This window comes from Pimephales promelas, chromosome 16 (assembly GCF_988280905.1).
Source record: "Pimephales promelas chromosome 16, fPimPro1.hap1.1, whole genome shotgun sequence".
Taxonomy (NCBI): domain Eukaryota; kingdom Metazoa; phylum Chordata; class Actinopteri; order Cypriniformes; family Leuciscidae; genus Pimephales; species Pimephales promelas.
The window spans coordinates 5,098,585-5,123,306 of record NC_142784.1 but is presented as its reverse complement, the minus strand read 5'-3'; the positions used below and the strand labels follow the sequence as shown (position 1 = coordinate 5,123,306).

At 47.3% G+C, this 24,722-nt stretch overlaps 58 non-coding genes across 58 annotated transcripts; all 58 read right to left on the bottom strand.

Annotated features, from left to right (window-relative positions):
- Nucleotides 1–129: 129 nt before the first annotated feature.
- On the bottom strand, nucleotides 130–203 carry trnat-agu (transfer RNA threonine (anticodon AGU)). Its single transcript has one exon. It is a non-coding gene; the product is annotated as a tRNA-Thr (tRNA).
- A 674-nt stretch (nucleotides 204–877) lies between these two features.
- On the bottom strand, nucleotides 878–951 carry trnat-ugu (transfer RNA threonine (anticodon UGU)). Its single transcript has one exon. It is a non-coding gene; the product is annotated as a tRNA-Thr (tRNA).
- A 173-nt stretch (nucleotides 952–1,124) lies between these two features.
- Nucleotides 1,125–1,198, bottom strand: trnat-agu (transfer RNA threonine (anticodon AGU)). The gene has a single exon. It is a non-coding gene; the product is annotated as a tRNA-Thr (tRNA).
- Nucleotides 1,199–1,891: 693 nt separating this feature from the next.
- On the bottom strand, nucleotides 1,892–1,965 carry trnat-ugu (transfer RNA threonine (anticodon UGU)). The gene has a single exon. It is a non-coding gene; the product is annotated as a tRNA-Thr (tRNA).
- A 173-nt stretch (nucleotides 1,966–2,138) lies between these two features.
- trnat-agu (transfer RNA threonine (anticodon AGU)) lies at nucleotides 2,139–2,212 on the bottom strand. The gene has a single exon. It is a non-coding gene; the product is annotated as a tRNA-Thr (tRNA).
- Nucleotides 2,213–2,628: 416 nt separating this feature from the next.
- Nucleotides 2,629–2,718, bottom strand: trnar-ucu (transfer RNA arginine (anticodon UCU)). The gene is given in 2 exon segments: nucleotides 2,629–2,664; nucleotides 2,682–2,718. It is a non-coding gene; the product is annotated as a tRNA-Arg (tRNA).
- Nucleotides 2,719–2,900: 182 nt separating this feature from the next.
- On the bottom strand, nucleotides 2,901–2,974 carry trnat-ugu (transfer RNA threonine (anticodon UGU)). Its single transcript has one exon. It is a non-coding gene; the product is annotated as a tRNA-Thr (tRNA).
- A 173-nt stretch (nucleotides 2,975–3,147) lies between these two features.
- trnat-agu (transfer RNA threonine (anticodon AGU)) lies at nucleotides 3,148–3,221 on the bottom strand. Its single transcript has one exon. It is a non-coding gene; the product is annotated as a tRNA-Thr (tRNA).
- A 435-nt stretch (nucleotides 3,222–3,656) lies between these two features.
- Nucleotides 3,657–3,746, bottom strand: trnar-ucu (transfer RNA arginine (anticodon UCU)). The gene is given in 2 exon segments: nucleotides 3,657–3,692; nucleotides 3,710–3,746. It is a non-coding gene; the product is annotated as a tRNA-Arg (tRNA).
- A 182-nt stretch (nucleotides 3,747–3,928) lies between these two features.
- Nucleotides 3,929–4,002, bottom strand: trnat-ugu (transfer RNA threonine (anticodon UGU)). The gene has a single exon. It is a non-coding gene; the product is annotated as a tRNA-Thr (tRNA).
- A 173-nt stretch (nucleotides 4,003–4,175) lies between these two features.
- On the bottom strand, nucleotides 4,176–4,249 carry trnat-cgu (transfer RNA threonine (anticodon CGU)). The gene has a single exon. It is a non-coding gene; the product is annotated as a tRNA-Thr (tRNA).
- A 670-nt stretch (nucleotides 4,250–4,919) lies between these two features.
- Nucleotides 4,920–4,993, bottom strand: trnat-ugu (transfer RNA threonine (anticodon UGU)). The gene has a single exon. It is a non-coding gene; the product is annotated as a tRNA-Thr (tRNA).
- Nucleotides 4,994–5,162: 169 nt separating this feature from the next.
- trnat-agu (transfer RNA threonine (anticodon AGU)) lies at nucleotides 5,163–5,236 on the bottom strand. The gene has a single exon. It is a non-coding gene; the product is annotated as a tRNA-Thr (tRNA).
- A 349-nt stretch (nucleotides 5,237–5,585) lies between these two features.
- trnar-ucu (transfer RNA arginine (anticodon UCU)) lies at nucleotides 5,586–5,675 on the bottom strand. The gene is given in 2 exon segments: nucleotides 5,586–5,621; nucleotides 5,639–5,675. It is a non-coding gene; the product is annotated as a tRNA-Arg (tRNA).
- Nucleotides 5,676–5,856: 181 nt separating this feature from the next.
- Nucleotides 5,857–5,930, bottom strand: trnat-ugu (transfer RNA threonine (anticodon UGU)). Its single transcript has one exon. It is a non-coding gene; the product is annotated as a tRNA-Thr (tRNA).
- A 663-nt stretch (nucleotides 5,931–6,593) lies between these two features.
- trnar-ucu (transfer RNA arginine (anticodon UCU)) lies at nucleotides 6,594–6,683 on the bottom strand. The gene is given in 2 exon segments: nucleotides 6,594–6,629; nucleotides 6,647–6,683. It is a non-coding gene; the product is annotated as a tRNA-Arg (tRNA).
- A 182-nt stretch (nucleotides 6,684–6,865) lies between these two features.
- On the bottom strand, nucleotides 6,866–6,939 carry trnat-ugu (transfer RNA threonine (anticodon UGU)). The gene has a single exon. It is a non-coding gene; the product is annotated as a tRNA-Thr (tRNA).
- Nucleotides 6,940–7,112: 173 nt separating this feature from the next.
- Nucleotides 7,113–7,186, bottom strand: trnat-agu (transfer RNA threonine (anticodon AGU)). The gene has a single exon. It is a non-coding gene; the product is annotated as a tRNA-Thr (tRNA).
- Nucleotides 7,187–7,860: 674 nt separating this feature from the next.
- Nucleotides 7,861–7,934, bottom strand: trnat-ugu (transfer RNA threonine (anticodon UGU)). Its single transcript has one exon. It is a non-coding gene; the product is annotated as a tRNA-Thr (tRNA).
- Nucleotides 7,935–8,107: 173 nt separating this feature from the next.
- trnat-agu (transfer RNA threonine (anticodon AGU)) lies at nucleotides 8,108–8,181 on the bottom strand. Its single transcript has one exon. It is a non-coding gene; the product is annotated as a tRNA-Thr (tRNA).
- Nucleotides 8,182–8,597: 416 nt separating this feature from the next.
- Nucleotides 8,598–8,687, bottom strand: trnar-ucu (transfer RNA arginine (anticodon UCU)). Its single transcript is given in 2 exon segments — nucleotides 8,598–8,633; nucleotides 8,651–8,687. It is a non-coding gene; the product is annotated as a tRNA-Arg (tRNA).
- A 182-nt stretch (nucleotides 8,688–8,869) lies between these two features.
- Nucleotides 8,870–8,943, bottom strand: trnat-ugu (transfer RNA threonine (anticodon UGU)). Its single transcript has one exon. It is a non-coding gene; the product is annotated as a tRNA-Thr (tRNA).
- A 173-nt stretch (nucleotides 8,944–9,116) lies between these two features.
- On the bottom strand, nucleotides 9,117–9,190 carry trnat-agu (transfer RNA threonine (anticodon AGU)). Its single transcript has one exon. It is a non-coding gene; the product is annotated as a tRNA-Thr (tRNA).
- Nucleotides 9,191–9,863: 673 nt separating this feature from the next.
- Nucleotides 9,864–9,937, bottom strand: trnat-ugu (transfer RNA threonine (anticodon UGU)). Its single transcript has one exon. It is a non-coding gene; the product is annotated as a tRNA-Thr (tRNA).
- Nucleotides 9,938–10,600: 663 nt separating this feature from the next.
- On the bottom strand, nucleotides 10,601–10,690 carry trnar-ucu (transfer RNA arginine (anticodon UCU)). Its single transcript is given in 2 exon segments — nucleotides 10,601–10,636; nucleotides 10,654–10,690. It is a non-coding gene; the product is annotated as a tRNA-Arg (tRNA).
- A 182-nt stretch (nucleotides 10,691–10,872) lies between these two features.
- Nucleotides 10,873–10,946, bottom strand: trnat-ugu (transfer RNA threonine (anticodon UGU)). Its single transcript has one exon. It is a non-coding gene; the product is annotated as a tRNA-Thr (tRNA).
- Nucleotides 10,947–11,119: 173 nt separating this feature from the next.
- trnat-agu (transfer RNA threonine (anticodon AGU)) lies at nucleotides 11,120–11,193 on the bottom strand. The gene has a single exon. It is a non-coding gene; the product is annotated as a tRNA-Thr (tRNA).
- Nucleotides 11,194–11,867: 674 nt separating this feature from the next.
- On the bottom strand, nucleotides 11,868–11,941 carry trnat-ugu (transfer RNA threonine (anticodon UGU)). Its single transcript has one exon. It is a non-coding gene; the product is annotated as a tRNA-Thr (tRNA).
- A 173-nt stretch (nucleotides 11,942–12,114) lies between these two features.
- On the bottom strand, nucleotides 12,115–12,188 carry trnat-agu (transfer RNA threonine (anticodon AGU)). Its single transcript has one exon. It is a non-coding gene; the product is annotated as a tRNA-Thr (tRNA).
- Nucleotides 12,189–12,604: 416 nt separating this feature from the next.
- Nucleotides 12,605–12,694, bottom strand: trnar-ucu (transfer RNA arginine (anticodon UCU)). Its single transcript is given in 2 exon segments — nucleotides 12,605–12,640; nucleotides 12,658–12,694. It is a non-coding gene; the product is annotated as a tRNA-Arg (tRNA).
- A 182-nt stretch (nucleotides 12,695–12,876) lies between these two features.
- Nucleotides 12,877–12,950, bottom strand: trnat-ugu (transfer RNA threonine (anticodon UGU)). The gene has a single exon. It is a non-coding gene; the product is annotated as a tRNA-Thr (tRNA).
- A 173-nt stretch (nucleotides 12,951–13,123) lies between these two features.
- On the bottom strand, nucleotides 13,124–13,197 carry trnat-agu (transfer RNA threonine (anticodon AGU)). The gene has a single exon. It is a non-coding gene; the product is annotated as a tRNA-Thr (tRNA).
- A 673-nt stretch (nucleotides 13,198–13,870) lies between these two features.
- Nucleotides 13,871–13,944, bottom strand: trnat-ugu (transfer RNA threonine (anticodon UGU)). The gene has a single exon. It is a non-coding gene; the product is annotated as a tRNA-Thr (tRNA).
- A 663-nt stretch (nucleotides 13,945–14,607) lies between these two features.
- Nucleotides 14,608–14,697, bottom strand: trnar-ucu (transfer RNA arginine (anticodon UCU)). The gene is given in 2 exon segments: nucleotides 14,608–14,643; nucleotides 14,661–14,697. It is a non-coding gene; the product is annotated as a tRNA-Arg (tRNA).
- A 182-nt stretch (nucleotides 14,698–14,879) lies between these two features.
- On the bottom strand, nucleotides 14,880–14,953 carry trnat-ugu (transfer RNA threonine (anticodon UGU)). Its single transcript has one exon. It is a non-coding gene; the product is annotated as a tRNA-Thr (tRNA).
- Nucleotides 14,954–15,126: 173 nt separating this feature from the next.
- trnat-agu (transfer RNA threonine (anticodon AGU)) lies at nucleotides 15,127–15,200 on the bottom strand. Its single transcript has one exon. It is a non-coding gene; the product is annotated as a tRNA-Thr (tRNA).
- Nucleotides 15,201–15,874: 674 nt separating this feature from the next.
- On the bottom strand, nucleotides 15,875–15,948 carry trnat-ugu (transfer RNA threonine (anticodon UGU)). The gene has a single exon. It is a non-coding gene; the product is annotated as a tRNA-Thr (tRNA).
- Nucleotides 15,949–16,121: 173 nt separating this feature from the next.
- Nucleotides 16,122–16,195, bottom strand: trnat-agu (transfer RNA threonine (anticodon AGU)). The gene has a single exon. It is a non-coding gene; the product is annotated as a tRNA-Thr (tRNA).
- Nucleotides 16,196–16,611: 416 nt separating this feature from the next.
- Nucleotides 16,612–16,701, bottom strand: trnar-ucu (transfer RNA arginine (anticodon UCU)). The gene is given in 2 exon segments: nucleotides 16,612–16,647; nucleotides 16,665–16,701. It is a non-coding gene; the product is annotated as a tRNA-Arg (tRNA).
- A 182-nt stretch (nucleotides 16,702–16,883) lies between these two features.
- trnat-ugu (transfer RNA threonine (anticodon UGU)) lies at nucleotides 16,884–16,957 on the bottom strand. The gene has a single exon. It is a non-coding gene; the product is annotated as a tRNA-Thr (tRNA).
- A 173-nt stretch (nucleotides 16,958–17,130) lies between these two features.
- Nucleotides 17,131–17,204, bottom strand: trnat-agu (transfer RNA threonine (anticodon AGU)). The gene has a single exon. It is a non-coding gene; the product is annotated as a tRNA-Thr (tRNA).
- A 674-nt stretch (nucleotides 17,205–17,878) lies between these two features.
- Nucleotides 17,879–17,952, bottom strand: trnat-ugu (transfer RNA threonine (anticodon UGU)). Its single transcript has one exon. It is a non-coding gene; the product is annotated as a tRNA-Thr (tRNA).
- A 173-nt stretch (nucleotides 17,953–18,125) lies between these two features.
- On the bottom strand, nucleotides 18,126–18,199 carry trnat-agu (transfer RNA threonine (anticodon AGU)). The gene has a single exon. It is a non-coding gene; the product is annotated as a tRNA-Thr (tRNA).
- Nucleotides 18,200–18,615: 416 nt separating this feature from the next.
- trnar-ucu (transfer RNA arginine (anticodon UCU)) lies at nucleotides 18,616–18,705 on the bottom strand. The gene is given in 2 exon segments: nucleotides 18,616–18,651; nucleotides 18,669–18,705. It is a non-coding gene; the product is annotated as a tRNA-Arg (tRNA).
- A 182-nt stretch (nucleotides 18,706–18,887) lies between these two features.
- On the bottom strand, nucleotides 18,888–18,961 carry trnat-ugu (transfer RNA threonine (anticodon UGU)). Its single transcript has one exon. It is a non-coding gene; the product is annotated as a tRNA-Thr (tRNA).
- A 173-nt stretch (nucleotides 18,962–19,134) lies between these two features.
- Nucleotides 19,135–19,208, bottom strand: trnat-agu (transfer RNA threonine (anticodon AGU)). The gene has a single exon. It is a non-coding gene; the product is annotated as a tRNA-Thr (tRNA).
- A 673-nt stretch (nucleotides 19,209–19,881) lies between these two features.
- trnat-ugu (transfer RNA threonine (anticodon UGU)) lies at nucleotides 19,882–19,955 on the bottom strand. Its single transcript has one exon. It is a non-coding gene; the product is annotated as a tRNA-Thr (tRNA).
- A 663-nt stretch (nucleotides 19,956–20,618) lies between these two features.
- Nucleotides 20,619–20,708, bottom strand: trnar-ucu (transfer RNA arginine (anticodon UCU)). The gene is given in 2 exon segments: nucleotides 20,619–20,654; nucleotides 20,672–20,708. It is a non-coding gene; the product is annotated as a tRNA-Arg (tRNA).
- Nucleotides 20,709–20,890: 182 nt separating this feature from the next.
- trnat-ugu (transfer RNA threonine (anticodon UGU)) lies at nucleotides 20,891–20,964 on the bottom strand. The gene has a single exon. It is a non-coding gene; the product is annotated as a tRNA-Thr (tRNA).
- A 173-nt stretch (nucleotides 20,965–21,137) lies between these two features.
- trnat-agu (transfer RNA threonine (anticodon AGU)) lies at nucleotides 21,138–21,211 on the bottom strand. Its single transcript has one exon. It is a non-coding gene; the product is annotated as a tRNA-Thr (tRNA).
- Nucleotides 21,212–21,885: 674 nt separating this feature from the next.
- trnat-ugu (transfer RNA threonine (anticodon UGU)) lies at nucleotides 21,886–21,959 on the bottom strand. The gene has a single exon. It is a non-coding gene; the product is annotated as a tRNA-Thr (tRNA).
- Nucleotides 21,960–22,132: 173 nt separating this feature from the next.
- trnat-agu (transfer RNA threonine (anticodon AGU)) lies at nucleotides 22,133–22,206 on the bottom strand. The gene has a single exon. It is a non-coding gene; the product is annotated as a tRNA-Thr (tRNA).
- A 416-nt stretch (nucleotides 22,207–22,622) lies between these two features.
- Nucleotides 22,623–22,712, bottom strand: trnar-ucu (transfer RNA arginine (anticodon UCU)). Its single transcript is given in 2 exon segments — nucleotides 22,623–22,658; nucleotides 22,676–22,712. It is a non-coding gene; the product is annotated as a tRNA-Arg (tRNA).
- A 182-nt stretch (nucleotides 22,713–22,894) lies between these two features.
- trnat-ugu (transfer RNA threonine (anticodon UGU)) lies at nucleotides 22,895–22,968 on the bottom strand. The gene has a single exon. It is a non-coding gene; the product is annotated as a tRNA-Thr (tRNA).
- Nucleotides 22,969–23,141: 173 nt separating this feature from the next.
- trnat-agu (transfer RNA threonine (anticodon AGU)) lies at nucleotides 23,142–23,215 on the bottom strand. Its single transcript has one exon. It is a non-coding gene; the product is annotated as a tRNA-Thr (tRNA).
- Nucleotides 23,216–23,888: 673 nt separating this feature from the next.
- trnat-ugu (transfer RNA threonine (anticodon UGU)) lies at nucleotides 23,889–23,962 on the bottom strand. The gene has a single exon. It is a non-coding gene; the product is annotated as a tRNA-Thr (tRNA).
- Nucleotides 23,963–24,135: 173 nt separating this feature from the next.
- Nucleotides 24,136–24,209, bottom strand: trnat-agu (transfer RNA threonine (anticodon AGU)). Its single transcript has one exon. It is a non-coding gene; the product is annotated as a tRNA-Thr (tRNA).
- Nucleotides 24,210–24,625: 416 nt separating this feature from the next.
- trnar-ucu (transfer RNA arginine (anticodon UCU)) lies at nucleotides 24,626–24,715 on the bottom strand. The gene is given in 2 exon segments: nucleotides 24,626–24,661; nucleotides 24,679–24,715. It is a non-coding gene; the product is annotated as a tRNA-Arg (tRNA).
- Nucleotides 24,716–24,722: the final 7 nt, after the last annotated feature.

Below are 24,722 nucleotides of genomic sequence, written 5' to 3'. Positions count from 1 at the left end.
AGCTCAGGGATGGTTTGCAAGTGGAAGCAATTGCAAAGGAAGCCTCAGTTTCACCGTTTGTGGTCAGTTCTCAGAAAAGCAAAGAATTGCGAGGGTTCAAGGCCTTGCGAAACAGAAGGGCACAGTCAAAGGCAGCGCTGGGATTCGAACCCAGGATCTCCTGTTTACTAGACAGGCGCTTTAACCAACTAAGCCACAGCGCCTGCCAGCCTGTCCACAAAAAAGATGTGAATCGTTGACCAGGACTTGGACAGCATAAACTATGGGGTGGCCAGCCAGCCTCTGTGATTATTGGCCAACCATGTTCAGCAGGACTCCTAGAACCCACAACAAACATGTTTATGGAGCTCCATGCAAAAGAGCTGCAAAGACCATCTAAGCAGCGGTAAGAGAAAGGAAGTCTGGCACCACTCTGTGGTGACTGCCAGTCCTTGTGTGCAAGAGCCAAGAGATTTTGGTAAGCAAATGTAGTAGTAAACAAAACAGACAACATTTTGAAGCCTTTCAACTACATTGACATTATTTGAAATGAACACGTTGAGAACAAGAGGCCTCAAAAGCTTTCTGTTAACTGAGGGCAACACTGTACAGTATGGGGTTGACAAAACGGCTAAAGGGACTCGAACCCACAACCTTTGAATGTCCTCATTTTGCAATCTAGAAGTCCAATGCGCTATCCATTGCGCCAGAGAACCCACATGACTGTGTGGTTGGGCCACTTGATGGTTTTTCATCTGGGCATTTCCAACACTGTAATGCTTTTCACTCTGCGGGCAGAAAAGACAGGTGCTCTAGCCTCTGCACAATTTAAACTGGATTCAAAGTCTCAAGGCTCTCTGTCCAAGAACAATCCCAAAGAGCAAAGTCAGCTGGATAGAGGCACCGCTGGGATTCGAACCCAGGATCTCCTGTTTACAAGACAGGCGCTTTGACCAGCTAAGCCACAGCACCTTGATGCCAAGATCTGTTATCTTGGGACACTGTCCTTCAACAACAGCTCAGGGATGGTTTGCAAGTGGAAGAAATTGCAAAGCAAGCCTCAGTTTCACCGTTTGTGGTCAGTTCTCAGAAAAGCAAAGAATTGCGAGGGTTCAAGGCCTTGCAAAACAGAATGGCACAGTCAAAGGCACCGCTGGGATTCGAACCCAGGATCTCCTGTTTACTAGACAGGCGCTTTAACCAACTAAGCCACAGCGCCTGCCAGCCTGTGCACAAAAAAGATGCAAATCGTGGACCAGGCCTTGGACAGCATAAACTAGTTTGTTGACAACTGCGTGGGGGGTGGCCAGCCAGCCTCTGTGATTATTGGCCAACCATGTTCAGCTGGACTCCTAGAACCCACATCAAACATGTTTATGGAGCTCCATTCACAAGAGCTGCAAAGACCATCTAAGCAGCGGGAAGAGAAAGGAAGTCTGGCACCACTCTGTGGTGACTGCCAGTCCATGTGTGCAAGAGCCAAGAGGTTTTGGTAAGCAAATGTAGTAGTAAACAAAACAGACAACATTTTGAAGCCTTTCAACTACATTGACATTATTTGAAATTAACACGTTGAGAACAAGAGGCCTCAAAAGCTTTCTGTTAACTGAGGGCAACACTGTACAGTATGGGGTTGACAAAACGGCTAAAGGGACTCGAACCCACAACCTTTGAAAGTCCTCATTTTGCAATCTAGAAGTCCAATGCGCTATCCATTGCGCCAGAGAACCCACATGACTGTGTGGTTGGGCCACTTGATGGTTTTTCATCTGGGCATTTCCAACACTGTAATGCTTTTCACTCTGCGGGCAGAAAAGACAGGTGCTCTAGCCTCTGCACAATTTAAACTGGATTCAAAGTCTCAAGGCTCTCTGTCCAAGAACAATCCCAAAGAGCAAAGTCAGCTGGATAGAGGCACCGCTGGGATTCGAACCCAGGATCTCCTGTTTACAAGACAGGCGCATTGACCAGCTAAGCCACGGCACCTTGATGCCAAGATCTGTTATCTTGGGACACTGTCCTTCAACACCAGCTCAGGGATGGTTTGCAAGTGGAAGAAATTGCAAAGCAAGCCTCAGTTTCACCGTTTGTGGTCAGTTCTCAGAAAAGCAAAGAATTGCGAGGGTTCAAGGCCTTGCGAAACAGAAGGGCACAGTCAAAGGCACCGCTGGGATTCGAACCCAGGATCTCCTGTTTACTAGACAGGCGCTCTAACCAACTAAGCCACAGCGCCTGCCAGCCTGTGCACAAAAAAGATGCAAATCGTGGACCAGGCCTTGGACAGCATAAACTATGGGGTGGCCAGCCAGCCTCTGTGATTATTGGCCAACCATGTTCAGCAGGACTCCTAGAACCCACAACAAACATGTTTATGGAGCTCCATTCACAACAGCTGCAAAGACCATCTAAGCAGCGGGAAGAGAAAGGAAGTCTGGCACCACTCTGTGGTGACTGCCAGTCCATGTGTGCAAGAGCCAAGAGGTTTTGGTAAGCAAATGTAGTAGTAAACAAAACAGACAACATTTTGAAGCCTTTCAACTACATTGACATTATTTGAAATGAACACGTTGAAAACAAGAGGCCTCAAAAGCTTTCTGTTAACTGAGGGCAACACTGTACAGTATGGGGTTGACAAAAGGGCTAAAGGTACGACTCTGGTGGGACTCGAACCCACAACCTTTGAATGTCCTCATTTTGCAATCTAGAAGTCCAATGCGCTATCCATTGCGCCACAGAGCCCACATGATTATGTGGTTGGGCCACTTGATGGTTTTTCATCTGGGCATTTCCAACACTGTAATGCTTTTCACTCTGCGGGCAGAAAAGACAGGTGCTCTAGCCTCTGCACAATTTAAACTGGATTCAAGGTATCAAGGCTCTCTGTCCAAGAACAATCCCAAAGAGCAAAGTCAGCTGGATAGAGGCACAGCTGGGATACGAACCCTGGATCTCCTGTTTACAAGACAGGCGCTTTGACCAACTAAGCCACAGCGCCTTGATGCTATGATTTGTTATCTTGGGACACTGTCCTTCAACAACAGCTCAGGGATGGTTTGCAAGTGGAAGCAATTGCAAAGGAAGCCTCAGTTTCACCGTTTGTGGTCAGTTCTCAGAAAAGCAAAGAATTGCAAGGGTTCAAGGCCTTGCGAAACAGAAGGGCACATTCAAAGGCACCGCTGGGATTCGAACCCAGGATCTCCTGTTTACTAGACAGGCGCTTTAACCAACTAAGCCACAGCGCCTGCCAGCCTGTGCACAAAAAAGATGCAAATCGTGGACCAGGCCTTGGACAGCATAAACTAGTTTGTTGACAACTGCGTGGGGGGTGGCCAGCCAGCCTCTGTGATTATTGGCCAACCATGTTCAGCTGGACTCCTAGAACCCACATCAAACATGTTTATGGAGCTCCATTCACAAGAGCTGCAAAGACCATCTAAGCAGCGGGAAGAGAAAGGAAGTCTGGCACCACTCTGTCGTGACTGCCAGTCCTTGTGTGCAAGAGCCAAGAGATTTTGGTAAGCAAATGTAGTAGTAAACAAAACAGACAACATTTTGAAGCCTTTCAACTACATTGACATTATTTGAAGTGAACACGTTGAGAACAAGAGGCCTCAAAAGCTTTCTGTTGACTGAGGGCAACACTGTACAGTATGGGGTTGACAAAAGGGCTAAAGGTACGACTCTGGTGGGACTCAAACCCACAACCTTTGAATGTCCTCATTTTGCAATCTAGAAGTCCAATGCGCTATCCATTGCGCCACAGAGCCCACATGATTATGTGGTTGGGCCACTTGATGGTTTTTCATCTGGGCATTTCCAACACTGTAATGCTTTTCACTCTGCGGGCAGAAAAGACAGGTGCTCTAGCCTCTGCACAATTTAAACTGGATTAAAGTTCTCAAGGCTCTCTGTCCAAGAACAATCCCAAAGAGCAAAGTCAGCTGGATAGAGGCACCGCTGGGATTCGAACCCAGGATCTCCTGTTTACAAGACAGGCGCTTTGACCAACTAAGCCACGGCGCCTTGATGCTATGATTTGTTATCTTGGGACACTGTCCTTCAACAACAGCTCAGGGATGGTTTGCAAGTGGAAACAATTGCAAAGGAAGCCTCAGTTTCACCGTTTGTGGTCAGTTCTCAGAAAAGCAAAGAATTGCAAGGGTTCAAGGCCTTGCGAAACAGAAGGGCACAGTCAAAGGCACCGCTGGGATTCGAACCCAGGATTTCCTGTTTACGAGACAGGCGCTTTAACCAACTAAGCCACAGCGCCTGCCTGTGCACAAAAAAGATGCAAATCGTGGACCAGGTCTTGGACAGCATAAACTATGGGGTGGCCAGCCAGCCTCTGTGATTATTGGCCAACCATGTTCAGCAGGACTCCTAGAACCCACAACAAACATGTTTATGGAGCTCCATGCACAAGAGCTGCAAAGACCATCTAAGCAGCGGGAAGAGAAAGGAAGTCTGGCACCACTCTGTGGTGACTGCCAGTCCTTGTGTGCAAGAGCCAAGAGATTTTGGTAAGCAAATGTAGTAGTAAACAAAACAGACAACATTTTGAAGCCTTTCAACTACATTGACATTATTTGAAATGAACACGTTGAGAACAAGAGGCCTCAAAAGCTTTCTGTTAACTGAGGGCAACACTGTACAGTATGGGGTTGACAAAACGGCTAAAGGGACTCGAACCCACAACCTTTGAATGTCCTCATTTTGCAATCTAGAAATCCAATGCGCTATCCATTGCACCAGAGAACCCACATGATTGTGTGGTTGGGCCACTTGATGGTTTTTCATCTGGGCATTCCCAACACTGTAATGCTTTTCACTCTGCGGGCAGAAAAGACAGGCGCTCTAGCCTCTGCACAATTTAAACTGGATTCAAAGTCTCAAGGCTCTCTGTCCAAGAACAATCCCAAAGAACAAAGTCAGCTGGATAAAGGCACCGTTGGGATTCGAACCCAGGACCTCCTGTTTACAAGACAGGCGCTTTGACCAACTAAGCCACGGCGCCTTGATGCTATGATTTGTTATCTTGGGACACTGTCCTTCAACAACAGCTCAGGGATGGTTTGCAAGTGGAAGAAATTGCAAAGCCTCAGTTTCACCGTTTGTGGTCAGTTCTCAGAAAAGCAAAGAATTGCGAGGGTGCAAGGCCTTGCGAAACAGAAGGGCACAGTCAAAGGCACCGCTGGGATTCGAACCCAGGATCTCCTGTTTACTAGACAGGCGCTCTAACCAACTAAGCCACAGCGCCTGCCAGCCTGTGCACAAAAAAGATGCAAATCGTGGACCAGGCCTTGGACAGCATAAACTAGTTTGTTGACAACTGCGTGGGGGGTGGCCAGCCAGCCTCTGTGATTATTGGCCAACCATGTTCAGCTGGACTCCTAGAACCCACATCAAACATGTTTATGGAGCTCCATTCACAAGAGCTGCAAAGACCATCTAAGCAGCGGGAAGAGAAAGGAAGTCTGGCACCACTCTGTGGTGACTGCCAGTCCTTGTGTGCAAGAGCCAAGAGGTTTTGACAAGAGGCCTCAAAAGCTTTCTGTTAACTGAGGGCAACACTGTACAGTATGGGGTTGACAAAAGGGCTAAAGGTACGACTCTGGTGGGACTCGAACCCACAACCTTTGAATGTCCTCATTTTGCAATCTAGAAGTCCAATGCGCTATCCATTGCGCCACAGAGCCCACATGATTATGTGGTTGGGCCACTTGATGGTTTTTCATCTGGGCATTTCCAACACTGTAATGCTTTTCACTCTGCGGGCAGTAAAGACAGGTGCTCTAGCCTCTGCAAATTTAAACTGGATTCAAGGTCTCAAGGCTCTCTGTCCAAGAACAATCCCAAAGAGCAAAGTCAGCTGGATAGAGGCACCGCTGGGATTCGAACCCAGGATCTCCTGTTTACAAGACAGGAGCTTTGACCAACTAAGCCACAGCGCCTTGATGCTATGATTTGTTATCTTGGGACACTGTCCTTCAACAACAGCTCAGGGATGGTTTGCAAGTGGAAGAAATTGCAAAGCAAGCCTCAGTTTCACCGTTTGTGGTCAGTTCTCAGAAAAGCAAAGAATTGCGAGGGTTCAAGGCCTTGCGAAACAGAAGGGCACAGTCAAAGGCACCGCTGGGATTCGAACCCAGGATCTCCTGTTTACTAGACAAGCCCTTTAAACAACTAAGCCACAGCACCTGCCAGCCTGTGCACAAAAAAGATGCAAATCGTGGACCAGGCCTTGGACAGCATAAACTATGGGGTGGCCAGCCAGCCTCTGTGATTATTGGCCAACCATGTTCAGCAGGACTCCTAGAACCCACAACAAACATGTTTATGGAGCTCCATTCACAACAGCTGCAAAGACCATCTAAGCAGCGGGAAGAGAAAGGAAGTCTGGCACCACTCTGTGGTGACTGCCAGTCCATGTGTGCAAGAGCCAAGAGGTTTTGGTAAGCAAATGTAGTAGTAAACAAAACAGACAACATTTTGAAGCCTTTCAACTACATTGACATTATTTGAAATGAACACGTTGAAAACAAGAGGCCTCAAAAGCTTTCTGTTAACTGAGGGCAACACTGTACAGTATGGGGTTGACAAAAGGGCTAAAGGTACGACTCTGGTGGGACTCGAACCCACAACCTTTGAATGTCCTCATTTTGCACTCTAGAAGTCCAATGCGCTATCCATTGCGCCACAGAGCCCACATGATTATGTGGTTGGGCCACTTGATGGTTTTTCATCTGGGCATTTCCAACACTGTAATGCTTTTCACTCTGCGGGCAGAAAAGACAGGTGCTCTAGCCTCTGCACAATTTAAACTGGATTCAAGGTATCAAGGCTCTCTGTCCAAGAACAATCCCAAAGAGCAAAGTCAGCTGGATAGAGGCACAGCTGGGATACGAACCCTGGATCTCCTGTTTACAAGACAGGCGCTTTGACCAACTAAGCCACAGCGCCTTGATGCTATGATTTGTTATCTTGGGACACTGTCCTTCAACAACAGCTCAGGGATGGTTTGCAAGTGGAAGCAATTGCAAAGGAAGCCTCAGTTTCACCGTTTGTGGTCAGTTCTCAGAAAAGCAAAGAATTGCGAGGGTTCAAGGCCTTGCGAAATAGAAGGGCACATTCAAAGGCACCGCTGGGATTCAAACCCAGGATCTCCTGTTTACTAGACAGGCGCTTTAACCAACTAAGCCACAGCGCCTGCCAGCCTGTGCACAAAAAAGATGCAAATCGTGGACCAGGACTTGGACAGCATAAACTATGGGGTGGCCAGCCAGCCTCTGTGATTATTGGCCAACCATGTTCAGCAGGACTCCTAGAACCCACAACAAACATGTTTATGGAGCTCCATGCACAAGAGCTGCAAAGACCATCTAAGCAGCGGGAAGAGAAAGGAAGTCTGGCACCACTCTGTGGTGACTGCCAGTCCTTGTGTGCAAGAGCCAAGAGATTTTGGTAAGCAAATGTAGTAGTAAACAAAACAGACAACATTTTGAAGCCTTTCAACTACATTGACATTATTTGAAATGAACACATTGAGAACAAGAGGCCTCAAAAGCTTTCTGTTAACTGAGGGCAACACTGTACAGTATGGGGTTGACAAAACGGCTAAAGGGACTCGAACCCACAACCTTTGAATGTCCTCATTTTGCAATCTAGAAGTCCAATGCGCTATCCATTGCGCCACAGAGCCCACATGATTATGTGGTTGGGCCACTTGATGGTTTTTCATCTGGGCATTTCCAACACTGTAATGCTTTTCACTCTGCGGGCAGAAAAGACAGGTGCTCTAGCCTCTGCACAATTTAAACTGGATTCAAAGTCTCAAGGCTCTCTGTCCAAGAACAATCCCAAAGAGCAAAGTCAGCTGGATAGAGGCACCGCTGGGATTCGAACCCAGGATCTCCTGTTTACAAGACAGGCGCTTTGACCAGCTAAGCCACGGCGCCTTGATGCCAAGATCTGTTATCTTGGGACACTGTCCTTCAACAACAGCTCAGGGATGGTTTGCAAGTGGAAGAAATTGCAAAGCAAGCCTCAGTTTCACCGTTTGTGGTCAGTTCTCAGAAAAGCAAAGAATTGCAAGGGTTCAAGGCCTTGCGAAACAGAAGGGCACAGTCAAAGGCACCGCTGGGATTCGAACCCAGGATCTACTGTTTACTAGACAGGCGCTTTAACCAACTAAGCCACAGCGCCTGCCAGCCTGTGCACAAAAAAGATGCAAATCGTGGACCAGGCCTTGGACAGCATAAACTATGGGGTGGCCAGCCAGCCTCTGTGATTATTGGCCAACCATGTTCAGCAGGACTCCTAGAACCCACAACAAACATGTTTATGGAGCTCCATTCACAACAGCTGCAAAGACCATCTAAGCAGCGGGAAGAGAAAGGAAGTCTGGCACCACTCTGTGGTGACTGCCAGTCCATGTGTGCAAGAGCCAAGAGGTTTTGGTAAGCAAATGTAGTAGTAAACAAAACAGACAACATTTTGAAGCCTTTCAACTACATTGACATTATTTGAAATGAACACGTTGAGAACAAGAGGCCTCAAAAGCTTTCTGTTAACTGAGGGCAACACTGTACAGTATGGGGTTGACAAAAGGGCTAAAGGTACGACTCTGGTGGGACTCGAACCCACAACCTTTGAATGTCCTCATTTTGCAATCTAGAAGTCCAATGCGCTATCCATTGCGCCACAGAGCCCACATGATTATGTGGTTGGGCCACTTGATGGTTTTTCATCTGGGCATTTCCAACACTGTAATGCTTTTCACTCTGCGGGCAGAAAAGACAGGTGCTCTAGCCTCTGCACAATTTAAACTGGATTCAAGGTCTCAAGGCTCTCTGTCCAAGAACAATCCCAAAGAGCAAAGTCAGCTGGATAGAGGCACCGCTGGGATTCGAACCCAGGATCTCCTGTTTACAAGACAGGCGCTTTGACCAACTAAGCCACGGCGCCTTGATGCTATGATTTGTTATCTTGGGACACTGTCCTTCAACAACAGCTCAGGGATGGTTTGCAAGTGGAAGCAATTGCAAAGGAAGCCTCAGTTTCACCGTTTGTGGTCAGTTCTCAGAAAAGCAAAGAATTGCGAGGGTTCAAGGCCTTGCGAAACAGAAGGGCACATTCAAAGGCACCGCTGGGATTCGAACCCAGGATCTCCTGTTTACTAGACAGGCGCTTTAACCAACTAAGCCACAGCACCTGCCAGCCTGTGCACAAAAAAGATGCAAATCGTGGACCAGGACTTGGACAGCATAAACTATGGGGTGGCCAGCCAGCCTCTGTGATTATTGGCCAACCATGTTCAGCAGGACTCCTAGAACCCACAACAAACATGTTTATGGAGCTCCATGCACAAGAGCTGCAAAGACCATCTAAGCAGCGGGAAGAGAAAGGAAGTCTGGCACCACTCTGTGGTGACTGCCAGTCCTTGTGTGCAAGAGCCAAGAGATTTTGGTAAGCAAATGTAGTAGTAAACAAAACAGACAACATTTTGAAGCCTTTCAACTACATTGACATTATTTGAAATTAACACATTGAGAACAAGAGGCCTCAAAACTTTCTGTTAACTGAGGGCAACACTGTACAGTATGGGGTTGACAAAACTGCTAAAGGGACTCGAACCCACAACCTTTGAATGTCCTCATTTTGCAATCTAGAAGTCCAATGCGCTATCCATTGCGCCACAGAGCCCACATGATTATGTGGTTGGGCCACTTGATGGTTTTTCATCTGGGCATTTCCAACACTGTAATGCTTTTCACTCTGCGGGCAGAAAAGACAGGTGCTCTAGCCTCTGCACAATTTAAACTGGATTCAAAGTCTCAAGGCTCTCTGTCCAAGAACAATCCCAAAGAGCAAAGTCAGCTGGATAGAGGCACCGCTGGGATTCGAACCCAGGATCTCCTGTTTACAAGACAGGAGCTTTGACCAACTAAGCCACAGCGCCTTGATGCTATGATTTGTTATCTTGGGACACTGTCCTTCAACAACAGCTCAGGGATGGTTTGCAAGTGGAAGAAATTGCAAAGCAAGCCTCAGTTTCACCGTTTGTGGTCAGTTCTCAGAAAAGCAAAGAATTGCGAGGGTTCAAGGCCTTGCGAAACAGAAGGGCACAGTCAAAGGCACCGCTGGGATTCGAACCCAGGATCTCCTGTTTACTAGACAAGCCCTTTAAACAACTAAGCCACAGCACCTGCCAGCCTGTGCACAAAAAAGATGCAAATCGTGGACCAGGCCTTGGACAGCATAAACTATGGGGTGGCCAGCCAGCCTCTGTGATTATTGGCCAACCATGTTCAGCAGGACTCCTAGAACCCACAACAAACATGTTTATGGAGCTCCATTCACAACAGCTGCAAAGACCATCTAAGCAGCGGGAAGAGAAAGGAAGTCTGGCACCACTCTGTGGTGACTGCCAGTCCATGTGTGCAAGAGCCAAGAGGTTTTGGTAAGCAAATGTAGTAGTAAACAAAACAGACAACATTTTGAAGCCTTTCAACTACATTGACATTATTTGAAATGAACACGTTGAAAACAAGAGGCCTCAAAAGCTTTCTGTTAACTGAGGGCAACACTGTACAGTATGGGGTTGACAAAAGGGCTAAAGGTACGACTCTGGTGGGACTCGAACCCACAACCTTTGAATGTCCTCATTTTGCACTCTAGAAGTCCAATGCGCTATCCATTGCGCCACAGAGCCCACATGATTATGTGGTTGGGCCACTTGATGGTTTTTCATCTGGGCATTTCCAACACTGTAATGCTTTTCACTCTGCGGGCAGAAAAGACAGGTGCTCTAGCCTCTGCACAATTTAAACTGGATTCAAGGTATCAAGGCTCTCTGTCCAAGAACAATCCCAAAGAGCAAAGTCAGCTGGATAGAGGCACAGCTGGGATACGAACCCTGGATCTCCTGTTTACAAGACAGGCGCTTTGACCAACTAAGCCACAGCGCCTTGATGCTATGATTTGTTATCTTGGGACACTGTCCTTCAACAACAGCTCAGGGATGGTTTGCAAGTGGAAGCAATTGCAAAGGAAGCCTCAGTTTCACCGTTTGTGGTCAGTTCTCAGAAAAGCAAAGAATTGCGAGGGTTCAAGGCCTTGCGAAATAGAAGGGCACATTCAAAGGCACCGCTGGGATTCAAACCCAGGATCTCCTGTTTACTAGACAGGCGCTTTAACCAACTAAGCCACAGCGCCTGCCAGCCTGTGCACAAAAAAGATGCAAATCGTGGACCAGGACTTGGACAGCATAAACTATGGGGTGGCCAGCCAGCCTCTGTGATTATTGGCCAACCATGTTCAGCAGGACTCCTAGAACCCACAACAAACATGTTTATGGAGCTCCATGCACAAGAGCTGCAAAGACCATCTAAGCAGCGGGAAGAGAAAGGAAGTCTGGCACCACTCTGTGGTGACTGCCAGTCCTTGTGTGCAAGAGCCAAGAGATTTTGGTAAGCAAATGTAGTAGTAAACAAAACAGACAACATTTTGAAGCCTTTCAACTACATTGACATTATTTGAAATGAACACATTGAGAACAAGAGGCCTCAAAAGCTTTCTGTTAACTGAGGGCAACACTGTACAGTATGGGGTTGACAAAACGGCTAAAGGGACTCGAACCCACAACCTTTGAATGTCCTCATTTTGCAATCTAGAAGTCCAATGCGCTATCCATTGCGCCACAGAGCCCACATGATTATGTGGTTGGGCCACTTGATGGTTTTTCATCTGGGCATTTCCAACACTGTAATGCTTTTCACTCTGCGGGCAGAAAAGACAGGTGCTCTAGCCTCTGCACAATTTAAACTGGATTCAAAGTCTCAAGGCTCTCTGTCCAAGAACAATCCCAAAGAGCAAAGTCAGCTGGATAGAGGCACCGCTGGGATTCGAACCCAGGATCTCCTGTTTACAAGACAGGCGCTTTGACCAGCTAAGCCACGGCGCCTTGATGCCAAGATCTGTTATCTTGGGACACTGTCCTTCAACAACAGCTCAGGGATGGTTTGCAAGTGGAAGAAATTGCAAAGCAAGCCTCAGTTTCACCGTTTGTGGTCAGTTCTCAGAAAAGCAAAGAATTGCAAGGGTTCAAGGCCTTGCGAAACAGAAGGGCACAGTCAAAGGCACCGCTGGGATTCGAACCCAGGATCTCCTGTTTACTAGACAGGCGCTTTAACCAACTAAGCCACAGCGCCTGCCAGCCTGTGCACAAAAAAGATGCAAATCGTGGACCAGGCCTTGGACAGCATAAACTATGGGGTGGCCAGCCAGCCTCTGTGATTATTGGCCAACCATGTTCAGCAGGACTCCTAGAACCCACAACAAACATGTTTATGGAGCTCCATTCACAACAGCTGCAAAGACCATCTAAGCAGCGGGAAGAGAAAGGAAGTCTGGCACCACTCTGTGGTGACTGCCAGTCCATGTGTGCAAGAGCCAAGAGGTTTTGGTAAGCAAATGTAGTAGTAAACAAAACAGACAACATTTTGAAGCCTTTCAACTACATTGACATTATTTGAAATGAACACGTTGAGAACAAGAGGCCTCAAAAGCTTTCTGTTAACTGAGGGCAACACTGTACAGTATGGGGTTGACAAAAGGGCTAAAGGTACGACTCTGGTGGGACTCGAACCCACAACCTTTGAATGTCCTCATTTTGCAATCTAGAAGTCCAATGCGCTATCCATTGCGCCACAGAGCCCACATGATTATGTGGTTGGGCCACTTGATGGTTTTTCATCTGGGCATTTCCAACACTGTAATGCTTTTCACTCTGCGGGCAGAAAAGACAGGTGCTCTAGCCTCTGCACAATTTAAACTGGATTCAAGGTCTCAAGGCTCTCTGTCCAAGAACAATCCCAAAGAGCAAAGTCAGCTGGATAGAGGCACCGCTGGGATTCGAACCCAGGATCTCCTGTTTACAAGACAGGCGCTTTGACCAACTAAGCCACGGCGCCTTGATGCTATGATTTGTTATCTTGGGACACTGTCCTTCAACAACAGCTCAGGGATGGTTTGCAAGTGGAAGCAATTGCAAAGGAAGCCTCAGTTTCACCGTTTGTGGTCAGTTCTCAGAAAAGCAAAGAATTGCGAGGGTTCAAGGCCTTGCGAAACAGAAGGGCACATTCAAAGGCACCGCTGGGATTCGAACCCAGGATCTCCTGTTTACTAGACAGGCGCTTTAACCAACTAAGCCACAGCACCTGCCAGCCTGTGCACAAAAAAGATGCAAATCGTGGACCAGGACTTGGACAGCATAAACTATGGGGTGGCCAGCCAGCCTCTGTGATTATTGGCCAACCATGTTCAGCAGGACTCCTAGAACCCACAACAAACATGTTTATGGAGCTCCATGCACAAGAGCTGCAAAGACCATCTAAGCAGCGGGAAGAGAAAGGAAGTCTGGCACCACTCTGTGGTGACTGCCAGTCCTTGTGTGCAAGAGCCAAGAGATTTTGGTAAGCAAATGTAGTAGTAAACAAAACAGACAACATTTTGAAGCCTTTCAACTACATTGACATTATTTGAAATTAACACATTGAGAACAAGAGGCCTCAAAACTTTCTGTTAACTGAGGGCAACACTGTACAGTATGGGGTTGACAAAACTGCTAAAGGGACTCGAACCCACAACCTTTGAATGTCCTCATTTTGCAATCTAGAAGTCCAATGCGCTATCCATTGCGCCACAGAGCCCACATGATTATGTGGTTGGGCCACTTGATGGTTTTTCATCTGGGCATTTCCAACACTGTAATGCTTTTCACTCTGCGGGCAGAAAAGACAGGTGCTCTAGCCTCTGCACAATTTAAACTGGATTCAAAGTCTCAAGGCTCTCTGTCCAAGAACAATCCCAAAGAGCAAAGTCAGCTGGATAGAGGCACCGCTGGGATTCGAACCCAGGATCTCCTGTTTACAAGACAGGAGCTTTGACCAACTAAGCCACAGCGCCTTGATGCTATGATTTGTTATCTTGGGACACTGTCCTTCAACAACAGCTCAGGGATGGTTTGCAAGTGGAAGAAATTGCAAAGCAAGCCTCAGTTTCACCGTTTGTGGTCAGTTCTCAGAAAAGCAAAGAATTGCGAGGGTTCAAGGCCTTGCGAAACAGAAGGGCACAGTCAAAGGCACCGCTGGGATTCGAACCCAGGATCTCCTGTTTACTAGACAAGCCCTTTAAACAACTAAGCCACAGCACCTGCCAGCCTGTGCACAAAAAAGATGCAAATCGTGGACCAGGCCTTGGACAGCATAAACTATGGGGTGGCCAGCCAGCCTCTGTGATTATTGGCCAACCATGTTCAGCAGGACTCCTAGAACCCACAACAAACATGTTTATGGAGCTCCATTCACAACAGCTGCAAAGACCATCTAAGCAGCGGGAAGAGAAAGGAAGTCTGGCACCACTCTGTGGTGACTGCCAGTCCATGTGTGCAAGAGCCAAGAGGTTTTGGTAAGCAAATGTAGTAGTAAACAAAACAGACAACATTTTGAAGCCTTTCAACTACATTGACATTATTTGAAATGAACACGTTGAAAACAAGAGGCCTCAAAAGCTTTCTGTTAACTGAGGGCAACACTGTACAGTATGGGGTTGACAAAAGGGCTAAAGGTACGACTCTGGTGGGACTCGAACCCACAACCTTTGAATGTCCTCATTTTGCACTCTAGAAGTCCAATGCGCTATCCATTGCGCCACAGAGCCCACATGATTATGTGGTTGGGCCACTTGATGGTTTTTCATCTGGGCATTTCCAACACTGTAATGCTTTTCACTCTGCGGGCAGAAAAGACAGGTGCTCTAGCCTCTGCACAATTTAAACTGGATTCAAGGTATCAAGGCTCTCTGTCCAAGAACAATCCCAAAGAGCAAAGTCAGCTGGATAGAGGCACAGCTGGGATACGAACCCTGGATCTCCTGTTTACAAGACAGGCGCTTTGACCAACTAAGCCACAGCGCCTTGATGCTATGATTTGTTATCTTGGGACACTGTCCTTCAACAACAGCTCAGGGATGGTTTGCAAGTGGAAGCAATTGCAAAGGAAGCCTCAGTTTCACCGTTTGTGGTCAGTTCTCAGAAAAGCAAAGAATTGCGAGGGTTCAAGGCCTTGCGAAATAGAAGGGCACATTCAAAGGCACCGCTGGGATTCAAACCCAGGATCTCCTGTTTACTAGACAGGCGCTTTAACCAACTAAGCCACAGCGCCTGCCAGCCTGTGCACAAAAAAGATGCAAATCGTGGACCAGGACTTGGACAGCATAAACTATGGGGTGGCCAGCCAGCCTCTGTGATTATTGGCCAACCATGTTCAGCAGGACTCCTAGAACCCACAACAAACATGTTTATGGAGCTCCATGCACAAGAGCTGCAAAGACCATCTAAGCAGCGGGAAGAGAAAGGAAGTCTGGCACCACTCTGTGGTGACTGCCAGTCCTTGTGTGCAAGAGCCAAGAGATTTTGGTAAGCAAATGTAGTAGTAAACAAAACAGACAACATTTTGAAGCCTTTCAACTACATTGACATTATTTGAAATGAACACATTGAGAACAAGAGGCCTCAAAAGCTTTCTGTTAACTGAGGGCAACACTGTACAGTATGGGGTTGACAAAACGGCTAAAGGGACTCGAACCCACAACCTTTGAATGTCCTCATTTTGCAATCTAGAAGTCCAATGCGCTATCCATTGCGCCACAGAGCCCACATGATTATGTGGTTGGGCCACTTGATGGTTTTTCATCTGGGCATTTCCAACACTGTAATGCTTTTCACTCTGCGGGCAGAAAAGACAGGTGCTCTAGCCTCTGCACAATTTAAACTGGATTCAAAGTCTCAAGGCTCTCTGTCCAAGAACAATCCCAAAGAGCAAAGTCAGCTGGATAGAGGCACCGCTGGGATTCGAACCCAGGATCTCCTGTTTACAAGACAGGCGCTTTGACCAGCTAAGCCACGGCGCCTTGATGCCAAGATCTGTTATCTTGGGACACTGTCCTTCAACAACAGCTCAGGGATGGTTTGCAAGTGGAAGAAATTGCAAAGCAAGCCTCAGTTTCACCGTTTGTGGTCAGTTCTCAGAAAAGCAAAGAATTGCAAGGGTTCAAGGCCTTGCGAAACAGAAGGGCACAGTCAAAGGCACCGCTGGGATTCGAACCCAGGATCTCCTGTTTACTAGACAGGCGCTTTAACCAACTAAGCCACAGCGCCTGCCAGCCTGTGCACAAAAAAGATGCAAATCGTGGACCAGGCCTTGGACAGCATAAACTATGGGGTGGCCAGCCAGCCTCTGTGATTATTGGCCAACCATGTTCAGCAGGACTCCTAGAACCCACAACAAACATGTTTATGGAGCTCCATTCACAACAGCTGCAAAGACCATCTAAGCAGCGGGAAGAGAAAGGAAGTCTGGCACCACTCTGTGGTGACTGCCAGTCCATGTGTGCAAGAGCCAAGAGGTTTTGGTAAGCAAATGTAGTAGTAAACAAAACAGACAACATTTTGAAGCCTTTCAACTACATTGACATTATTTGAAATGAACACGTTGAGAACAAGAGGCCTCAAAAGCTTTCTGTTAACTGAGGGCAACACTGTACAGTATGGGGTTGACAAAAGGGCTAAAGGTACGACTCTGGTGGGACTCGAACCCACAACCTTTGAATGTCCTCATTTTGCAATCTAGAAGTCCAATGCGCTATCCATTGCGCCACAGAGCCCACATGATTATGTGGTTGGGCCACTTGATGGTTTTTCATCTGGGCATTTCCAACACTGTAATGCTTTTCACTCTGCGGGCAGAAAAGACAGGTGCTCTAGCCTCTGCACAATTTAAACTGGATTCAAGGTCTCAAGGCTCTCTGTCCAAGAACAATCCCAAAGAGCAAAGTCAGCTGGATAGAGGCACCGCTGGGATTCGAACCCAGGATCTCCTGTTTACAAGACAGGCGCTTTGACCAACTAAGCCACGGCGCCTTGATGCTATGATTTGTTATCTTGGGACACTGTCCTTCAACAACAGCTCAGGGATGGTTTGCAAGTGGAAGCAATTGCAAAGGAAGCCTCAGTTTCACCGTTTGTGGTCAGTTCTCAGAAAAGCAAAGAATTGCGAGGGTTCAAGGCCTTGCGAAACAGAAGGGCACATTCAAAGGCACCGCTGGGATTCGAACCCAGGATCTCCTGTTTACTAGACAGGCGCTTTAACCAACTAAGCCACAGCACCTGCCAGCCTGTGCACAAAAAAGATGCAAATCGTGGACCAGGACTTGGACAGCATAAACTATGGGGTGGCCAGCCAGCCTCTGTGATTATTGGCCAACCATGTTCAGCAGGACTCCTAGAACCCACAACAAACATGTTTATGGAGCTCCATGCACAAGAGCTGCAAAGACCATCTAAGCAGCGGGAAGAGAAAGGAAGTCTGGCACCACTCTGTGGTGACTGCCAGTCCTTGTGTGCAAGAGCCAAGAGATTTTGGTAAGCAAATGTAGTAGTAAACAAAACAGACAACATTTTGAAGCCTTTCAACTACATTGACATTATTTGAAATGAACACATTGAGAACAAGAGGCCTCAAAAGCTTTCTGTTAACTGAGGGCAACACTGTACAGTATGGGGTTGACAAAACGGCTAAAGGGACTCGAACCCACAACCTTTGAATGTCCTCATTTTGCAATCTAGAAGTCCAATGCGCTATCCATTGCGCCACAGAGCCCACATGATTATGTGGTTGGGCCACTTGATGGTTTTTCATCTGGGCATTTCCAACACTGTAATGCTTTTCACTCTGCGGGCAGAAAAGACAGGTGCTCTAGCCTCTGCACAATTTAAACTGGATTCAAAGTCTCAAGGCTCTCTGTCCAAGAACAATCCCAAAGAGCAAAGTCAGCTGGATAGAGGCACCGCTGGGATTCGAACCCAGGATCTCCTGTTTACAAGACAGGCGCTTTGACCAGCTAAGCCACGGCGCCTTGATGCCAAGATCTGTTATCTTGGGACACTGTCCTTCAACAACAGCTCAGGGATGGTTTGCAAGTGGAAGAAATTGCAAAGCAAGCCTCAGTTTCACCGTTTGTGGTCAGTTCTCAGAAAAGCAAAGAATTGCAAGGGTTCAAGGCCTTGCGAAACAGAAGGGCACAGTCAAAGGCACCGCTGGGATTCGAACCCAGGATCTCCTGTTTACTAGACAGGCGCTTTAACCAACTAAGCCACAGCGCCTGCCAGCCTGTGCACAAAAAAGATGCAAATCGTGGACCAGGCCTTGGACAGCATAAACTATGGGGTGGCCAGCCAGCCTCTGTGATTATTGGCCAACCATGTTCAGCAGGACTCCTAGAACCCACAACAAACATGTTTATGGAGCTCCATTCACAACAGCTGCAAAGACCATCTAAGCAGCGGGAAGAGAAAGGAAGTCTGGCACCACTCTGTGGTGACTGCCAGTCCATGTGTGCAAGAGCCAAGAGGTTTTGGTAAGCAAATGTAGTAGTAAACAAAACAGACAACATTTTGAAGCCTTTCAACTACATTGACATTATTTGAAATGAACACGTTGAGAACAAGAGGCCTCAAAAGCTTTCTGTTAACTGAGGGCAACACTGTACAGTATGGGGTTGACAAAAGGGCTAAAGGTACGACTCTGGTGGGACTCGAACCCACAACCTTTGAATGTCCTCATTTTGCAATCTAGAAGTCCAATGCGCTATCCATTGCGCCACAGAGCCCACATGATTATGTGGTTGGGCCACTTGATGGTTTTTCATCTGGGCATTTCCAACACTGTAATGCTTTTCACTCTGCGGGCAGAAAAGACAGGTGCTCTAGCCTCTGCACAATTTAAACTGGATTCAAGGTCTCAAGGCTCTCTGTCCAAGAACAATCCCAAAGAGCAAAGTCAGCTGGATAGAGGCACCGCTGGGATTCGAACCCAGGATCTCCTGTTTACAAGACAGGCGCTTTGACCAACTAAGCCACGGCGCCTTGATGCTATGATTTGTTATCTTGGGACACTGTCCTTCAACAACAGCTCAGGGATGGTTTGCAAGTGGAAGCAATTGCAAAGGAAGCCTCAGTTTCACCGTTTGTGGTCAGTTCTCAGAAAAGCAAAGAATTGCGAGGGTTCAAGGCCTTGCGAAACAGAAGGGCACATTCAAAGGCACCGCTGGGATTCGAACCCAGGATCTCCTGTTTACTAGACAGGCGCTTTAACCAACTAAGCCACAGCACCTGCCAGCCTGTGCACAAAAAAGATGCAAATCGTGGACCAGGACTTGGACAGCATAAACTATGGGGTGGCCAGCCAGCCTCTGTGATTATTGGCCAACCATGTTCAGCAGGACTCCTAGAACCCACAACAAACATGTTTATGGAGCTCCATGCACAAGAGCTGCAAAGACCATCTAAGCAGCGGGAAGAGAAAGGAAGTCTGGCACCACTCTGTGGTGACTGCCAGTCCTTGTGTGCAAGAGCCAAGAGATTTTGGTAAGCAAATGTAGTAGTAAACAAAACAGACAACATTTTGAAGCCTTTCAACTACATTGACATTATTTGAAATTAACACATTGAGAACAAGAGGCCTCAAAACTTTCTGTTAACTGAGGGCAACACTGTACAGTATGGGGTTGACAAAACTGCTAAAGGGACTCGAACCCACAACCTTTGAATGTCCTCATTTTGCAATCTAGAAGTCCAATGCGCTATCCATTGCGCCACAGAGCCCACATGATTATGTGGTTGGGCCACTTGATGGTTTTTCATCTGGGCATTTCCAACACTGTAATGCTTTTCACTCTGCGGGCAGAAAAGACAGGTGCTCTAGCCTCTGCACAATTTAAACTGGATTCAAAGTCTCAAGGCTCTCTGTCCAAGAACAATCCCAAAGAGCAAAGTCAGCTGGATAGAGGCACCGCTGGGATTCGAACCCAGGATCTCCTGTTTACAAGACAGGAGCTTTGACCAACTAAGCCACAGCGCCTTGATGCTATGATTTGTTATCTTGGGACACTGTCCTTCAACAACAGCTCAGGGATGGTTTGCAAGTGGAAGAAATTGCAAAGCAAGCCTCAGTTTCACCGTTTGTGGTCAGTTCTCAGAAAAGCAAAGAATTGCGAGGGTTCAAGGCCTTGCGAAACAGAAGGGCACAGTCAAAGGCACCGCTGGGATTCGAACCCAGGATCTCCTGTTTACTAGACAAGCCCTTTAAACAACTAAGCCACAGCACCTGCCAGCCTGTGCACAAAAAAGATGCAAATCGTGGACCAGGCCTTGGACAGCATAAACTATGGGGTGGCCAGCCAGCCTCTGTGATTATTGGCCAACCATGTTCAGCAGGACTCCTAGAACCCACAACAAACATGTTTATGGAGCTCCATTCACAACAGCTGCAAAGACCATCTAAGCAGCGGGAAGAGAAAGGAAGTCTGGCACCACTCTGTGGTGACTGCCAGTCCATGTGTGCAAGAGCCAAGAGGTTTTGGTAAGCAAATGTAGTAGTAAACAAAACAGACAACATTTTGAAGCCTTTCAACTACATTGACATTATTTGAAATGAACACGTTGAAAACAAGAGGCCTCAAAAGCTTTCTGTTAACTGAGGGCAACACTGTACAGTATGGGGTTGACAAAAGGGCTAAAGGTACGACTCTGGTGGGACTCGAACCCACAACCTTTGAATGTCCACATTTTGCACTCTAGAAGTCCAATGCGCTATCCATTGCGCCACAGAGCCCACATGATTATGTGGTTGGGCCACTTGATGGTTTTTCATCTGGGCATTTCCAACACTGTAATGCTTTTCACTCTGCGGGCAGAAAAGACAGGTGCTCTAGCCTCTGCACAATTTAAACTGGATTCAAGGTATCAAGGCTCTCTGTCCAAGAACAATCCCAAAGAGCAAAGTCAGCTGGATAGAGGCACAGCTGGGATACGAACCCTGGATCTCCTGTTTACAAGACAGGCGCTTTGACCAACTAAGCCACAGCGCCTTGATGCTATGATTTGTTATCTTGGGACACTGTCCTTCAACAACAGCTCAGGGATGGTTTGCAAGTGGAAGCAATTGCAAAGGAAGCCTCAGTTTCACCGTTTGTGGTCAGTTCTCAGAAAAGCAAAGAATTGCGAGGGTTCAAGGCCTTGCGAAATAGAAGGGCACATTCAAAGGCACCGCTGGGATTCAAACCCAGGATCTCCTGTTTACTAGACAGGCGCTTTAACCAACTAAGCCACAGCGCCTGCCAGCCTGTGCACAAAAAAGATGCAAATCGTGGACCAGGACTTGGACAGCATAAACTATGGGGTGGCCAGCCAGCCTCTGTGATTATTGGCCAACCATGTTCAGCAGGACTCCTAGAACCCACAACAAACATGTTTATGGAGCTCCATGCACAAGAGCTGCAAAGACCATCTAAGCAGCGGGAAGAGAAAGGAAGTCTGGCACCACTCTGTGGTGACTGCCAGTCCTTGTGTGCAAGAGCCAAGAGATTTTGGTAAGCAAATGTAGTAGTAAACAAAACAGACAACATTTTGAAGCCTTTCAACTACATTGACATTATTTGAAATGAACACATTGAGAACAAGAGGCCTCAAAAGCTTTCTGTTAACTGAGGGCAACACTGTACAGTATGGGGTTGACAAAACGGCTAAAGGGACTCGAACCCACAACCTTTGAATGTCCTCATTTTGCAATCTAGAAGTCCAATGCGCTATCCATTGCGCCACAGAGCCCACATGATTATGTGGTTGGGCCACTTGATGGTTTTTCATCTGGGCATTTCCAACACTGTAATGCTTTTCACTCTGCGGGCAGAAAAGACAGGTGCTCTAGCCTCTGCACAATTTAAACTGGATTCAAAGTCTCAAGGCTCTCTGTCCAAGAACAATCCCAAAGAGCAAAGTCAGCTGGATAGAGGCACCGCTGGGATTCGAACCCAGGATCTCCTGTTTACAAGACAGGCGCTTTGACCAGCTAAGCCACGGCGCCTTGATGCCAAGATCTGTTATCTTGGGACACTGTCCTTCAACAACAGCTCAGGGATGGTTTGCAAGTGGAAGAAATTGCAAAGCAAGCCTCAGTTTCACCGTTTGTGGTCAGTTCTCAGAAAAGCAAAGAATTGCAAGGGTTCAAGGCCTTGCGAAACAGAAGGGCACAGTCAAAGGCACCGCTGGGATTCGAACCCAGGATCTCCTGTTTACTAGACAGGCGCTTTAACCAACTAAGCCACAGCGCCTGCCAGCCTGTGCACAAAAAAGATGCAAATCGTGGACCAGGCCTTGGACAGCATAAACTATGGGGTGGCCAGCCAGCCTCTGTGATTATTGGCCAACCATGTTCAGCAGGACTCCTAGAACCCACAACAAACATGTTTATGGAGCTCCATTCACAACAGCTGCAAAGACCATCTAAGCAGCGGGAAGAGAAAGGAAGTCTGGCACCACTCTGTGGTGACTGCCAGTCCATGTGTGCAAGAGCCAAGAGGTTTTGGTAAGCAAATGTAGTAGTAAACAAAACAGACAACATTTTGAAGCCTTTCAACTACATTGACATTATTTGAAATGAACACGTTGAGAACAAGAGGCCTCAAAAGCTTTCTGTTAACTGAGGGCAACACTGTACAGTATGGGGTTGACAAAAGGGCTAAAGGTACGACTCTGGTGGGACTCGAACCCACAACCTTTGAATGTCCTCATTTTGCAATCTAGAAGTCCAATGCGCTATCCATTGCGCCACAGAGCCCACATGATTATGTGGTTGGGCCACTTGATGGTTTTTCATCTGGGCATTTCCAACACTGTAATGCTTTTCACTCTGCGGGCAGAAAAGACAGGTGCTCTAGCCTCTGCACAATTTAAACTGGATTCAAGGTCTCAAGGCTCTCTGTCCAAGAACAATCCCAAAGAGCAAAGTCAGCTGGATAGAGGCACCGCTGGGATTCGAACCCAGGATCTCCTGTTTACAAGACAGGCGCTTTGACCAACTAAGCCACGGCGCCTTGATGCTATGATTTGTTATCTTGGGACACTGTCCTTCAACAACAGCTCAGGGATGGTTTGCAAGTGGAAGCAATTGCAAAGGAAGCCTCAGTTTCACCGTTTGTGGTCAGTTCTCAGAAAAGCAAAGAATTGCGAGGGTTCAAGGCCTTGCGAAACAGAAGGGCACATTCAAAGGCACCGCTGGGATTCGAACCCAGGATCTCCTGTTTACTAGACAGGCGCTTTAACCAACTAAGCCACAGCACCTGCCAGCCTGTGCACAAAAAAGATGCAAATCGTGGACCAGGACTTGGACAGCATAAACTATGGGGTGGCCAGCCAGCCTCTGTGATTATTGGCCAACCATGTTCAGCAGGACTCCTAGAACCCACAACAAACATGTTTATGGAGCTCCATGCACAAGAGCTGCAAAGACCATCTAAGCAGCGGGAAGAGAAAGGAAGTCTGGCACCACTCTGTGGTGACTGCCAGTCCTTGTGTGCAAGAGCCAAGAGATTTTGGTAAGCAAATGTAGTAGTAAACAAAACAGACAACATTTTGAAGCCTTTCAACTACATTGACATTATTTGAAATTAACACATTGAGAACAAGAGGCCTCAAAACTTTCTGTTAACTGAGGGCAACACTGTACAGTATGGGGTTGACAAAACTGCTAAAGGGACTCGAACCCACAACCTTTGAATGTCCTCATTTTGCAATCTAGAAGTCCAATGCGCTATCCATTGCGCCACAGAGCCCACATGATTATGTGGTTGGGCCACTTGATGGTTTTTCATCTGGGCATTTCCAACACTGTAATGCTTTTCACTCTGCGGGCAGAAAAGACAGGTGCTCTAGCCTCTGCACAATTTAAACTGGATTCAAAGTCTCAAGGCTCTCTGTCCAAGAACAATCCCAAAGAGCAAAGTCAGCTGGATAGAGGCACCGCTGGGATTCGAACCCAGGATCTCCTGTTTACAAGACAGGCGCTTTGACCAGCTAAGCCACGGCGCCTTGATGCCAAGGTCTGTTATCTTGGGACACTGTCCTTCAACAACAGCTCAGGGATGGTTTGCAAGTGGAAGAAATTGCAAAGCAAGCCTCAGTTTCACCGTTTGTGGTCAGTTCTCAGAAAAGCAAAGAATTGCGAGGGTTCAAGGCCTTGCGAAACAGAAGGGCACAGTCAAAGGCACCGCTGGGATTCGAACCCAGGATCTCCTGTTTACTAGACAGGCGCTTTAACCAACTAAGCCACAGCGCCTGCCAGCCTGTGCACAAAAAAGATGCAAATCGTGGACCAGGCCTTGGACAGCATAAACTATGGGGTGGCCAGCCAGCCTCTGTGATTATTGGCCAACCATGTTCAGCAGGACTCCTAGAACCCACAACAAACATGTTTATGGAGCTCCATTCACAACAGCTGCAAAGACCATCTAAGCAGCGGGAAGAGAAAGGAAGTCTGGCACCACTCTGTGGTGACTGCCAGTCCATGTGTGCAAGAGCCAAGAGGTTTTGGTAAGCAAATGTAGTAGTAAACAAAACAGACAACATTTTGAAGCCTTTCAACTACATTGACATTATTTGAAATGAACACGTTGAGAACAAGAGGCCTCAAAAGCTTTCTGTTAACTGAGGGCAACACTGTACAGTATGGGGTTGACAAAAGGGCTAAAGGTACGACTCTGGTGGGACTCGAACCCACAACCTTTGAATGTCCTCATTTTGCAATCTAGAAGTCCAATGCGCTATCCATTGCGCCACAGAGCCCACATGA